Source organism: Homarus americanus, unplaced genomic scaffold, assembly GCF_018991925.1.
Source record: "Homarus americanus isolate GMGI-L3 unplaced genomic scaffold, GMGI_Hamer_2.0 scaffold46583, whole genome shotgun sequence".
Classification (NCBI taxonomy): Eukaryota; Metazoa; Arthropoda; class Malacostraca; order Decapoda; family Nephropidae; genus Homarus; species Homarus americanus.
In genome coordinates this window covers 3,302,616-3,319,147 of record NW_024731675.1, presented here as the reverse complement: position 1 = coordinate 3,319,147, position 16,532 = coordinate 3,302,616, and positions in this window count along the sequence as shown.

Here is a 16,532-nt window from a genome sequence, read left to right as displayed (position 1 = left end):
CTTCAGACTATCACTGCCTCTCTCTCTCCACCCATCACTCATAGCCACCCATCACCCATCTTCACTCATCTATCACCGATCTCCATCTATCACCCATTTTCATCCATCTCCACCCATCATCCACCTCCACCCATCACCCATTTCTACCCATCACCATCTATCACCCATCTCTACCCATGACCCATCTCTACCCATCACCATCTATCACCCATCTCTACCCATGACCCATCTCTACCCATCACCATCTATCACCCATCTCCACCCATCACCCATTTCTACCCATCACCATCTATCACCCATCTCTACCCATCACCATCTATCACCCATCTCCACCCATCACCCATTTCTACCCATCACCATCTATCACCCATCTCTACCCATCACCCATCTCCACCCATACCCATTTTCATCCACCACAACCGCATCCAGCCCATACGTGCACAAACAGTCCTTAAGAACAGCCCAGTCCCAACCATTGTAAAATTATCAATAACATGTAATAAATCAGTGTATTCACTCCCAGTAAACACTACTCCTTACACTGTCACTATGTTGAAATGAACTGTAGTTTGAGCTGATCCCCATCTAGTTATTATATGTCTTATTTGTGTCACTTATCACTTGTATATTATTTGTAATTCATAACCCATTCCCCAAATATGTAACTGTATATTTTCAGCCTTCTGGCTGCCAAGCTCTTTCAATAAACCGTTAATTATTATTATTATTATTATTATTATCACCCATCTCCACCCATCACCCATCTCCACCCATCATCCATCTCCACCCATCACCCATTTCTACCCATCACCATCTATCACCCATCTCTACCCATCACCATCTATCACCCATCTCCACCCATCACCCATTTCTACCCATCACCATCTATCACCCATCTTTACCCATCACCCATCTCCACCCATCACCCATTTTCATCCATCTCCACCCATCACCCATCTCCACCCATCACCCATCTCAACCCATCACCCATCTCCACCCATCATCCATCTCCACCCATCACCCATTTCTACCCATCACCATCTATCACCCATCTCTACCCATCACCATCTATCACCCATCACCCATTTCTACCCATCACCATCTATCACCCATCTCTACCCATGACCCATCTCTACCCATCACCCATCTCCACCCATCACCCATCTCTACCTACCACACATCTCTACCCATGACCCATCTCCACCCATCACCATCTCCACCCATCACCCATCTCCACCCATCACCCATCACCCATCTCCACCCATCACCCATCTCCACCCATCACCCATCTCCACCCATCACCCATCTCCACCATCACCCATCTCCACCACCATCTATCACCCACATGCAGGTTATGTTGTACAGTAGATTCCTGAGGGTTCATCTACAAGTAGCAGTAACAGGCAACAGAAATATGTAAAAGTAGCAGTAACAGCCAGTAACATCTACAAGTATCTTAACATATATGAGAGAGAGGAGAGGAAGAAGAGAGAGAGAGACTGTACTTGCCTCTGTGTGTGTGTGTGTGTGTGTGTCGAGAATACCAACTAACCCCACCCATAACAACTTTACATACACAGAAACACACACACACACACACACCCATCCTCCCCACACAGGAATGGCTCTCATCCCCACGCCTGCCTACAGTCAGTGTCTGGAGGGTCACAGAGTTGCATGATTCAGGCTCTGTCTGGTGGAGAGCTTTAACACGCACGCAATAAGGTGCTTTAAATGGCGTTAGGTTTTTCTATGCTGCCTTTGCGCCTGGGGCTCGGTCTCTCTCTCTCTCTTCAAATTAACTGTGGAAAAACTGCAACGAATTCGATTAAATTTTAACTGTGGAGAGTTTCTTTTACAGGAGAGTTTTGCACACAATTTTATAACCGAGTTTGTGTTGTTGTTGTTGTCTCTCTAGTTCTAGTGATGGGCAGCAGTGACTAGAAATGTATATATTTTGTGGGGGTGGGGGAATATTTTAAATAGGTTAGGTTAGGTATAAAAGCAAGGTAAGGTCAAGTCAGGTAAGGTAAGGTCAATTCAGGTAACGTAAGGTCAAGAGGGGGTCAGGTAAGGTCAAGTCAGTTAAGATTACAGACATTACCATAAACATTTATCTACCTTTCCAAACATAATAACAAACATTTTTATAAGCACTATGACCATGTAAACAAATTAAATAATATCAGATTCAAGAGACTGTCAACACATCGATATAAACCAGTTGTATTTCCTATGATTAAAATACAACAGTTTTCTCAATTGACTCATATACACACCCATATATACAGCCAGAATAAATCCCGGTATATAATGTATCATACAATCAGTATACTATGAATGTATAAACAAGTACTATAATACACCAAATATACTGTAATATACTCTAAGGGTTATATAAGAGATCACCTGAAGATTAACCACCCCAGCATATTTCACCAATTCCCATCTTTCTTACTATACAATTTCATTCATTCCTTCCTTCCTTCCTTCCTTTCTTTTTCCCACCAACTTATTCCCTTCAGCAACACACGGGAAAACAAAACCCACTCCACTGTACACTTCCAACCCATTCAACCCATTCTGTAAGTGGGTGGAGGAGGGGGTGCCCAATTTACTAGCCAGTCACGCGAACTCGAACCAGGAACAGTTAAGTGGGCGGAGGTGTTGCGACCACTCGGCAACCGTGCCCTTTAAAATTTATGATAATGAGATGCTGTTACAACACACACACACACACACACACACACACACACACACACACACACAACGGAAAGAGAGAGAGAGAAACATGTGAACCAACTTTTATGCAAATCATCAGCTAACAGTACAGTACTCACTCCCAGACCACTGCTACAAGAAGAGGCAGATGTGGCCTAGCACTGTATCCATCCCCAACCGGTTTGACACAACAAGAACAAGGTTTAATAATGCAAGCACATGGTCTAGTTACAAGCACATGGTCCTAGTTGCAAGCACATGGTCCTAGTTGCAAGCACAGTTTAGTTACAAGCACATGGTCTAGTTGCAGGCACAGTTTAGTTACAAGCACATGGTCTAGTTACAAGCACATGGTCTAGTTACAAGCACATGGTCTAATTGCAAGCACACACTGGCCATAACCTTTAACAAGCAGACTGACTGCAAGAAAAACACACAAATGAGTGTAGTCTCAGCCACAAGCAAACAATTCAAACACACTGCAAGCATAAAAAGCAAACAATGCACACACGCTCGTCCTTTCACTACAAGCATCGGGTACATTGTAAACCAGGCAGAAAATCTATCGTAAACAGCAAACAATCTATCAGATCTTGTCTACCTTGCAAACAATCACTAACTTATATTGCAAACATATTTTCTACCCTATTTTACAAACACACTTTCTACTTTATATTGCAACATATCCATCTGACAGTGCAAACAATTCTACTCTAAATTGCAAACACATTGTCTACATTACATTGCAAACAAAATCTACCCTAAATTGCAAGCAGAATCAACCATATATTGCAAGCACATGTACCTTAATTGCAAGCAGAATCAACCATATATTGCAAGCACATCTACCTTAATTGCAAGCAGAATCAATCATATATTGCAAGAATATCAACCCTTAATTGCAAGCACACTATCTAACCCAAACAACAAGCAAGCACAACCAGGTACAAACGTTGATAGCTAGTATGTAAATTAACTCAATCCTGCCAACAACCCAACACAACCACAATCAATCCTGCCAACAAGCCAACACAACCACAATCAATCCTGCCAACACAACCACAACAACCACAAACAATAATGATTCATATATCATTCCACCATAATCGCAAGCACATGACTGCAAGCAAGTGTGTGTGTGTGTGTGGGTGATAATCTCAAGGCAATACCTACCCCTTATTGGTCGGTCCAAGCTGTGTGTGTGACGCATACTATGTGGTATTTCAGGTGGGTGGGTGAGGTGGGGTGGGTGAGGTGGGGTGGACGTGTGTGTTTACTTATACACCCACATGCCTTGAGGGAGGGGAAGAGGAGGGAGGGGAAGAGGAGGGAGGGGAAGAGGAGGGGAGGAGGAAGGGTGAGGAGAGAGTTTTAGTACAGTTTGTCGATTCCGAGTAATTCAGTCAGGTCTTGACACTTCTCATTGCCACGCACAAAGGTTCATACACAAGGGGAGGGGAGGGAGATAGGGAGGAGGGAGATAGAGGAGCCAGGAGGAACAGAAATGTACAGGAAGTTATGTCGAATGAGTTACATGTATGTTGAAATATCCACACAAACACAGGTGAACTGACCGCGTACCTCTAGGCTGGCTGGTATGGGTATCAGAGGACAGTCAAACGCACGCTGAGTACAATCAAGTGTTCGGGTATCAAAAGAGGATAGACAAACGGACGCTGAGTACATTTGAGTTCCCTCGAGTCCTAACTATATACAGACATACAAACAGAGAGAGAGAGAGAGAGAGATATCAGATACGAGTGACAATGACAGACAGACAGACTGAGTTACACTACCCCTCCCCCCCTACCAGGAATAATATATGAACAGTTAACTACTAAAGTCAATTCACCTCTCCTCCTGAACTCTGAACCCAAAAAGATTCAAATTCGTGAACTCTGAACCCCAAAAGATTCAGATTCGTGAACCCTGAACCCCAAAAGATTCAGATTCGTGAACCATGAGCCCCAAAAGATTCAGATTCGTGAACCATGAACCCCAAAAGATTCAGATTCGTGAACTCTGAACCCCAAAAGATTCAGATTCGTGAACCCTGAACCCAAAAAGATTCAGATTCATGAACCCAAAGCAGCAGACTCATACCTTATTCTATCCATAAAAGCTTCGGATTCAAGAGTCTGAATCCGAACCCAGCACCAACATTTAAATCCCACAATAATGTTCAAGCCTCACCACGAACCAGGATGCGGTTACCAACCTCCCTCCCCCCCCACACCCCACCCCCACCCACCCCACACCCCTTTCCTGTCCAATCACTTCCAAGAATATCATAGTAAATTCCACCAATCATAACCCTTGATTAGTGGCTGAAGAACAATATTTCAAGAACATAATGAACACACGATAACAATGGCTTACACTAGTGGTGGCAATACGTACAGTGGAAACAATGAACACGCTATGCAAGGTAGTTTAAATAATGCAACATAACGTCTGCCACTGGAGAACTCATACATTTACTTTGTTCAGCCAGTACAACCAAGTGGACGCAGATATTATACTCGTAAACTCACACGGCCAAAAGGCGTCGAGGAATTGAAAATATTTGGTTACAGGATCCAATCTATCAGAGGAGCCGAATGACGGTGTGGCCATCGTCATAAAAAAAAAGAGATGTCCACCACAGAATCATAGACGACTTCACCTCTGAAACTCTCGCTGTTCAAATCAACCTGACGACAAGACCAATGATAATAGCCACAACTTACCTCCCAACACGCAGGGACTACCTACCTTACGGGGACTTCCACAGACTTCTATCATACCACCAATAGATGATAGAGGACAAGGAAGAAGCCCATAACAGACATAGAGCCCAGCTAATAGGCCCAGACTTCCCCTCGTTCTACAGTAGGAACTCAGCCACTACTCCAGATATAGCAATAACAAACGGCAGACGCTTCCACAACTACCTCTTTGAACAAGGCCCTGTAACCTCCAGCGACCACCTACCTATAATCATGACCACGGAGGAACGCCAAGCAGACCGACTGGGAACTATTCAACGAAAAGGCTACAGCCAAACTTGAGGCCAAGGACATGACAATCCTGCAGACCATAGGCAGTCAGCAAATGAACAAAATAGATGAAGAAATCAACACATAGTGTGAATCCATAGGAACGGCCTACCAGGAGGCCACGCCTCTCAAACGCAACAGAACTCTCCCACACCCACAACAGACTCCAGAACTCATAGCCCTCAAAGAGAGCTCAGGTTCTCAACTGGCTCAGCCATGTTAATATTGTTATTATTATCCACTCTGTATCTGTATTTTTCTGGCTAAATAAACTGTTACATATTCAAATCAACCAGTTTCAACTGCTACAACAGAGAGCCGAGACCCATGGTTGGGACATCGTAAGCTACAATACATACAGAAGAATCCGGGAGGAAATAAAAACAAGATATCTGGAACAAAGCAACCTTAAATGGGCCGAAATAGTTGAACAACTCTCACATACATACAACGATCCAGGAGAGTTCTGGCGTCGAGTTAAGAGATTGAAAGGTTGCAGCCATAACGGGTCATCATATATAACTGACCACACAGGAGGTAAAATATATGACGACCAAGACAAAGACCCATATTGAGGGACATATGGAGGAACATCTTCCGAATCACAAATGAAGAGAACAGGGGATTCGATGGTACCCACGAGGAGCTCGTCCTTGATGAACTCCGGGGCCAGACACACCGCACTCAGCCTTCCCCTGAAATCATGAGGAAGGATCTGAGAGTGGACAGCCCACTACCCAAACCAATCACCTCGGAAGAACTCAACACAGCCATCTCCAATACCAAAAATAAAGCCCCTGGTTATTCAGGCATCACCCAGGAGATCCTGAGCCACATAAACAACCCGACCATGGAGAGACTGAGAACCACAATGAACGCTTGCCTGGCCTCGGGTTATTTCCCAACAAAATTCAAAGAGGCCATTATTACCCTAACAAGGAAAGAACTCCGCCGTCCCACTAAACTAGACCGATCTCCCTCCCTGAAGTACCTGGAAAAATTCTAGAAAAAAATCATCAGTAACCGTCTGAGAAATCACCTGGAAACGACCAACAGAGCCAATTGCAGACAATTCGGGTTCAGGAAAGGGAAGTCCACCTCAACAGTGATAGCCCTGGCATGTGAGAACATAGCCAGAGCCGCGGCGAGTGGTAGACAATGTAATCTAACTCTCCAGGATGTAGCGAAGGCATTTGACAAAGTCTGGCATGACGGTCTAAAATATAAGCTCCTCCAACTCGGACTTCCCACCAACATCGAAAAATGCTTTGCAACTTCCTTGACGGCAGGAATGCCAGTCTGAGGGTAGGACAAAACACAGGAGAGACCGACTCAGTCGTGAGCGGAGTCCCTCAGGGCAGCGTCCTCTCCCCCACCCTATATATCATCTACACAAGTAACACCCCGCCTCCCACTGGAATAGGTAACGAAGATATTATGTATGCAGATGACATCAATCAAATAACAACACATCAAGGAAAATCGCGAGCATTACAGGTCGACAACACCAGGCGGGAAATAGAAAGGGTAAATAACTATGGAAAAAAAATGGAAAATCAAAACCATTCTCCCGAAATTCACAGTAATACCCTTATGCAGGAGGAACACCCACCTATTAGTAACATATAATGCCCAGATAGAGTACACAAGCAGAGGCACCCTCCTGGGCCTACATATATCCACGATAGGTTACTCCCACCATGTCCACACCAGGAAGGAAGAGGCAAGAAGAGAGCTGAGAAACTATACCGCTTTAAAGCGCTTCCTGAGAAAATAAAACCCCGCCTGGTGACATCATTTATCACACCGATATTAACTTACCCAGCAGTACCTCTTCATACTATGAGCACCACTCAAATATTAAAATTACAGGTGGTCCAAAATGAAGCCCTAAGATTCGTCACAGGTGAAAGATACCCCTTCACCAGAACCACAGCCAAGATACATAGAGACCTGAGAATAAAACTCATCAACCAGCAGCTGCACAACCTGGCCAGCAGAATCTGGCACAAGATAGAACGATCAGAGCAAGAACTCCTTCAAAGACTCCCACCAGATAACGACAACAACCATACATGGTTCCCAAAAAATTACCAAATCTCAAAAGGTCCATTACCACCCCCGATCCATACGGCCAGGCAATAGACAACCTCCCTAGACCAGCATCTGCCAGTAGCGTCGGCGGAATATGAAATAAGGCCCTTAAAACACACATATATGGGACAGGGTGGGATGTCTAGTGCCTGTACCGACAGACAATAACTAACCCATGACACAACCCTGACACACTATTAGCTTAGCAAGGCGGTCAGCCCGCCCTCTCTTACCTCCTCCTAAACTTCTTCAATTTCCAAACTATAAACTTCCTTCCCCCACCTCTAATCTTCTCTATCTCTACAAACAAAAAGTGGAACCCACCATATTACGGACTATATTGAGTGGACAGTTTCGTTATATCGAGGTCCGTGACATAAAACCTCCCATTAACGGACTATACAACAAAGAACAGTCCATTATATCGAGGCTTTACTACGGGTATCTTTTACAGCACTTCTCGAGTATAAGAGAAAAAACAATTCATTTAAAAGGTGACATGAACAAAATGAGAGAGGGGGTATTGGGGTGGTGAGTGGGCTGGAGTGGGTTGGTGGGCGAGTGGGGTGGATGAGAGGGGTGAGGTAGGCAGGTGAGAGAGAAGGGTGGGTTGGGTAAGGTGGGTGAGTGAGAGGGATGAAATGGGTTGGTGAGAGGTGGGCTATGGGTGGGCTAGTGAGAGAGGAGAGGTGGGCTAAATATAAGATCAACAAGAAGGCTTACTGTATATATGAATATTTGTCGAGTATCAGGGGAAGGTATTCACGAGTATCAGGGGAGGATATTTGCGAGTATCAGGGGAGGATATCTGCGAGTATCAGGGGAGGATATCTGCGAGTATCAGGGGAGGATATCTGCGAGTATCAGGGGACAGAAATATGAGGTGTTTTTCCTTCCTATAAATACAACTGACACACACACACAATGTTTGCCAACATATGTGGCTTCAGGGCTTCATGTGGTGGTTTCAGAGCATCATGTGGTGGCTGTCTATATTTGAAGCTGTCTTTAGATTTACTCCAACCTGTGTTCCTTGATTTGATGAACAGTTCAGAGAGTTTGTAGTTGGCACGATGGTGTGTGTGTGTGTGTGTGTGTGTGTGTGTGTGTGTGTGTGTGTGTGTGTGTGTGTGTGTGTGTGTGTGTGTGTGTGTGTGTGTGTGTGTGTGTGTGTGTGTGTGTGTGTGTGTGTGGGGGGTGGTGGTGGGTGGTGGGTGGGGTGGGGTGTGGGGGGGGGTGTGTGTGTGTGTGTGTGTAAAGATGACAGAACTGAATCTACTTGAGAGCCATCGAGGTTTAAAAATCACACACCACTTCATCCTTGACCACCGAGGTCAAGACGTGCCACCTGTCCTCCGGAGCAGCCAGGTCAACTGAAGTTGGCCCATACCAACTCCCTCCTGAACCCTCTCCCCACCGGAATATCAACAAGTTCATGCCAGAAGTTACTATTTCATTTAGGAAAGGAATGGAACCAGTGTTAAACAGAGGGTGAACAGTGGTGAACAGTGCTTAAGTCAGTGAGAACAACTCAACAGTAACAGTGGTACCCAGTTGACCTTCACAGTGAGGTCCCAGGTACCAGTGATAACAGCCCAACCCAACAACCAGCGATGTGTTAATCCGTCTACGATAGGAAGGCCTGGAACCACACCTCACTCATAGAACACCGTCTGTGGGGAACTACTACACCACGTGAGGCCCTCATAACACCATCTGTGAGAATTACTACCACGTAAGAACATAAGAACATAAGAATGGAGAAACTGCAGCAGGCCTATTGGCCCATACTGGGCAGTCCGTTTACCAACCCCTATTGCTCATATGAGCATCCAACCTATGTTTGAAGCAATTCAGCGTATTCGAGTTAATGATGATTTTGGTAACTTGTTCCATTCATCCACTACTCTGTTTCCAAACCAGTGTTTACCTATTTCACGCCTAAATCTAAATTTGTCTAATTTAAAACCATTGTTACGAGTTCGCTCCTGGTTGGATAATTTGAACCTTTGTAATGTCCTTTGTTTAGCCCTGTCTTCCACACACCTCTATCAGGTCGCCCTCGCTCTACGTCTCTCGAGGAGTGCAAATTAAATCTTTACCTGTCTCTATACTCAAGGTTCCTAATGCCCGGGATTAGTCTTGTCATTCTCCTCTGAATTCTTTCCAAGGATTCTATATCCATTCTGTAATACGGTGACCAGAACTGAACTGCGTAATCCAGATGTGGTCTCACAAGAGCAAGATACAGTTTTAGGATGACCTCCCTAGTCTTGTAACTAACACTCCTTTGTATGAACCCAAGTACTTTATTAGCCTTGTTACGGCAAAAACACATTGTTTACTTGGCTTAAGGTTCCTACTTATCATTACTCCCTAAATCTCTCTCGCAGTCGGATTTCTATGGCATCGTTGTTCATCTGGTATCTGGTTCCTGAGGCCTCATAACACCATCTGTGAGGGAATTACTACACCACGTGAGGCCCTCATAACACCATCTGTGAATTACTACATGAGGCCTCTCTTAACACCATCTGTGAGGGAATTCCTACACGTGAGGCCCTCATAACACCATCTGTGAGATTACTACACCGTGAGGCCCCTCATAACACCATCTGTGAGGAATTACTACCACGTGGCCCGCATAACACCATCTGTGAGGAATTACTACACCACGTGAGGCCCTCATAACACCATCTGTGAGGAATTACTACACCACGTGGAGGCCCCTCCATAACACCATCTGTGAGGAACTACTACACCACGTGAGGTCCCTCCTAACACCATCTGGGAGGGAGTTACTACACTACGTGTTTGCTGTTCAACACCTACATTAATCTGTATGTTCACCTTTCTCTAATGGAGGCTTTGTTAAACCACCAATGTATGTAATAAGTCATTTATGCCCAATGTATATTTTCAGCCTTCCGGCGCAGAACTTCAATAAACCGTTAATTATTATTATTATTATTATTATACACACACATACATACACACACACACACACACACAGGGTCGTATAAGGTCAACAAGTTCCAGGCGAATTGGTTGTCTAGCCGACCTACCGGGAAGATTTGACATAATCACAAAACAGCAGGATAATTACTGTACTGTACAGTGGACCACTACAGCAGATGATACTACGTACCGTGACCACTCAGAAACGGATGGTAACTGTGCTGTGTACCGTGGACCACTACAGCAGGATGATAACTGTACTGTACCATGGACCCACTTCATGGGATGATGCTGGCCGCACCATGCGCCGTGGACCACTACAGCGGGATGATAACTGTACTGTACCGGTAGGACCGCTACGGCAGGATGATAACTATGCTGTACCGTGGACCACTACAGCCAGGATGATAACAACTGTACCGTGGACGCTACAGCCAGGATGATGCTTGTACTGTACCGTGGACCACTGCATTCGGGATGATAACTGTACAGCGCGGTTTTTGGCGGGATGATAACTATGCTGTACCGTGGACCACTACAGCGGATGATAACCGCTGGCCGCCGGACCACTACGGCTGGGATGATGCTGTATGCTGTACCGTGGACCATACAGCGGGATGATAACTATGCTGTACCGTGGACCCTACAGCGGGATGATAACTGTGCTGTACCCACCGTGGACCGCACAGCAGGATGATAACTGTACTGTACCGTGGACCACTACGGCGGGATGATTGCTGTACTGTACGTGGACCACTACAGCAGATGATAACTGTGCTGTGCGGTGGACCACTACAGCAGGATGATAACTGTACTGTACCGTGGACCACTACAGCAGGATGATAACTGTACTGTACCGTGGACCACTACAGCAGGAGGATGATAACTGTGCTGTACCGCCGGACACTACAGCAGGATGATAACTGTACTGTACCGTTGGGACACTGGCAGGATGATAACTGTACTGTACGTGGGACCACACTACAGCGGATGATGGCTGTGTGCTGTACCCGTGGACCACTTCACAGCAGGATGATAACTGTGCTGTACGTGGACACTACAGCGGGATGATGGCTGTACTGTACCGTGGACGCTACAACCGGGATGATAACTGTGCTGTTACCATGGACCACTACAGCAGGATGATAGCTGTACTGTACCGTGGACCACTACGGCGGGATGATAACTTTGTTTTCTGTACCGGCGGACACTACTGGCGGGATGATAACTGCTGTACGTTGGACCACTACAGCAGGATTGTCGCTGTACTGTACCGTGGACCACTACGGCGGGATGATAACTGTACTGTACCGTGGACCACTCTGTGGGATGATAATACTGTACCGTGGACCACTACAGCAGGACTCAGGCCGCTGTGCTGTACGTGGACCACTACAGCAGGGGATAACTGTGCTGTACCGTGGACCACTACAGCGGATAATCTTCTTTAATGCCAGAAGTGGGACCCACTACAGCAGGATGATAACTGTACTGTACCATTGGACCACTACAACCGGGATAACTGTATGCTGTACCATTAGTTTTCACAGCAGGATGATTGTTACTGTACTGTACCGTGGACCACTGTGGGATGATAACTGTACTGTACCGTGGACCACTACAGCAGGATGATAACTGTATATTGCCGTGGATTCACTACGGCGGGTGTGCTGTACTGTACCGTGGACCTACGGCGGGATGATAACTGTACTGTACCGTGGACGCTACGGCAGGATGATAACTGTACTGTACCGTGGACACTACGGCAGGATGATTACTGTACTGTACCGTGGACCACTACAGCAGGATAACTGTACTGTGCCAAATGGACACTGCGGCGGGATGATAACTGTGCGTGGTCCACTTCGTGGGATGATAACTGTACCTTTTGCGTGGGGCCACTACGAGCAGGGATGATAACTGTGCTGTACCGTGGACCACTACAACCAGGATGATAACTGTGCTGTACCGTGGACCACCTACAGCGGGATGATAACTGTACTGTACCGTGGACCACTACAGCAGGATGATAACTGTATGCTGTACCGTGGACCACTGCAGCAGGATGATAACTGTACTGTACCGTGGACCCACTGGCAGGATGATTTTGTACTGTGCCATTGGACCACTACAGCGGGATGATAACTGTACTGTACCGTGGACCACTACAGCAGGATGACAACTGGCGCTGTACCGTGAGGACCACTACAGCGGGATGACCGCTGTACTGTACCGTGGACCACTTTCTGTGGGATGACCGCACAGCGCTGTACGCGTGGACCACTACAGCAGGATGGTGGCTGTACCGTGGACCACTACAGCGGGATGATAAACATGCTGTACCGTGGACCACTACAGCAGGACGGTTAACAGCGCTGGCGCAGTGGACCACTGCAGCAGGATGATAACTGTGCTGTACCGTGGACACTACGTTGCTGCAGCTGCTGCCTTGCCAGGCGGACCACTACGGATGGTGCTGTGCTGTGCCGTGGACCACTACAGCTGGGATGATAACTGTACTGTACCGTGGACCACTACGGCGAGGATGATAACATGCTGTGCCGGCGGATACTGCAACCCAGGTTCGATAACTGTGCTGTGCAGGTGGACCACTACAGCGGGATGATAACTGTGCTGTACCGTGGACCACACTACAGCGGGATGATGGCTGCGCAGCGCGTAGGACCACTACAGCGGCTGGCTGCGTGGGACCACTACCCAGCGGGATGATGCTGTGCTGTGCCGTGGACCACTACAGCGGGATGATAGCGCCCGCGTGGACCACTACAGCAGGATGATAACTGTATGCTGTACTGTGGACCACTACAGCGGGATGATGGCTGCTGTACCGTGGACCGCACCACAGCCGGGATGATAACTGTACTGTACCAGGCTGGACCACTGCAAACCAGAGGATGATAACTGCTGTACCGTGGACCACTACAACTGGGATGATAACTGTGGCGCTGTACCGTGGTTCCTGGCGGGATGATAACTTCAGCGCCTTTACCCAAGCCGGACCACTACAGCGGGATGATACTGTACTGTACGGTGGATACTACAGCGGGATGATAACTGTATGCTGTACCGTGGACCCCACTACAACTTGGGTGGTAACTTCTATGCCAGCGCGGACCACTTCGGCGGAATGGCTCAACTGCTGTACCGTGGATTTTCTGACGGGATGATGCTGTGCTGTGCCGATTTTCCGGCGGAATGATAACTTCCTTGCTGGCCACCGTGGACACTACGGCGGGATGATGCTGTACTGTACCGTGGACCACTGCAGCAGGATGATTACTGTGCTGTACCGTGGACCACTACAGCGGAATGATAACTGTACTGGCCGCGGTGGACCACTACAGCAGGATAACTATTGTACCGTGGACCACTGTGGGATGATAACTGTGCTGTACCGTGGACCACTGTGGGATGATTACTGTGCACAGCGCGTGGATACTACAACGGGACGGCTGTGCTGTACCCAATGGACCACTACAGCAGGATGATAACTGTATGTGCGTGAACCCACTACAGCAGGGATGATAACTGTACTGTACCGTGGACCACTACAACGGGATGATAACTGTACTGTACCGTGGACCACTGCAGCGGGATGATAACTGTACTGTACCGTGGACCACTACAACGGGATGATTACTGTACTGGCCTGCGTGGACCACTACAGCAGGATGATAACTGTGCTGTACCGTGGTTTTCAGTAGGATGATAACTGTGCTGTACCAAGTGGACCACTACAGCAGGATGATTGCTGTGCTGGCCACCGGACCCACTACAATGGGATGATTACTGTGCTGTACCGTGGACTACTACAGCAGGATGATAACTTTGTACTGTACCAAGTGGACCACCGGCAGGATGATGTGTACTGTACGTGGACGCCACGGCAGGATGATAACTGTACTGTACCGTGGACCACTACAGCAGGATGATAACTGTATACTTTGTACCGTGGTTCACTACAGCAGGATGATGCTGTACTGTACCGTGGACCACTACAGCAGGGATGATTACTGTACTGTACCGTGGACCGCTACAGCAGGATGGAGATTACTGTACTGTACCGTGGACCACTACAGCAGGATGATTACTGGCACTGCACCGTGGACCACACTACAGCGGGATGATAACACAACAACTGTACCGTGGACCACTACAGCAGGATGATTACTGGCACTTTGTTGGATTACACTACGGCGGAATGATAACTGTACTGTGCCGTGTGGGGACCACTGCGGCAGGATGAGTAACTGTGCTGTACCGTGGACCACTACAGCAGGATGATAACTGTGCTGGCCGTGGACCGCTGGCAGGATGATAGCTGTAGCGGATGATAACTGTACTGTACCATGGACCACTACAGCAGGATGATAACTGTACTGTACCGTGACCACTACAGGGATGATAATCAGCTGTACCGTGGACCACTACAGCAGGATGATAACTGTACTGTACCGTGACCACTACAGCAGGATGATAACTGCCTGTACCGTGGACCACTACAGCAGGATGATAACTGTACTGTACCGTGACCACTACAGCAGGATGATAACTGTACTGTACCGTGACCACTACAGCAGGATGATAATACTGTACCGTGGACCACTACAGCAGGATGATAACTGTACTGTACCGACCACTACAGCAGGATGATAACGTATGTACCGTGACCAACAGGATGATAACTACCGTACCGTGACCACTACAGCAGGATGATAACTGTACTGTACCGACCACTACAGCAGGATGATAACTGTACTGTACCGTGACCACTACAGCAGGATGATAACGTACTGTACCGTGACCACTACAGGATGATAACTGACTGTACCGTGGACCACTACAGCAGGATGATAATCAGCTGTACCGTGACCACTACAGCAGGATGATAACTGTACTGTACCGTGGACCACTACAGCAGGATGATAACTGTACCTACGGACCACTACAGCAGGATGATAACTGTACTGTACCGGACCACTACAGCAGGATGATAACTGTACTGTACCGTGACCACTACAGCAGATGATAACTGTACTGTACCGTGGACCACTACAGCAGGATGATAACTGTACTGTACCGTGACCACTACAGCAGGATGATAACTGTACTGTACCGTGGACCACTACAACAGGATGATAACTGTACGGACCACTACAGCAGGATGATAACTGTACTTACCGTGACACTCAGCAGGATGATAACTGTACCGTACCGTGGACCACTACAGCAGGATGATAACTGTACTGTACCGTGGACCACTACAGCAGGATGATAACCGTACTGTACCGTGGACCACTACAGCAGGATGATAACTGTACTGTACCGTGGACCTACAGCAGGATGATAACTGTACTGTACCGTGGACCACTACAGCAGGATAAACGTCGGACCACTACAGCAGGATAACTGTACCGTACCGTGGACCACTACAGCAGGATGATAACTGTACCTGTACCGTGACCACTACAGCAGGATGATAACTGTACTGTACCGTGGACCACTACAGCAGGATGATAACTGTACTGTACCGTGGACCACTACAGCAGGATGATTACTGTACTGTACCGTGGACCACCACAGCAGGATGATAACTGTACTGTACCGTGGACCACTACAGCAGGATGATAACTGTACTGTACCGTGGACCACTACAGCAGGATGATAACTGTACTGTACCGTGGACCACTACAGCAGGAT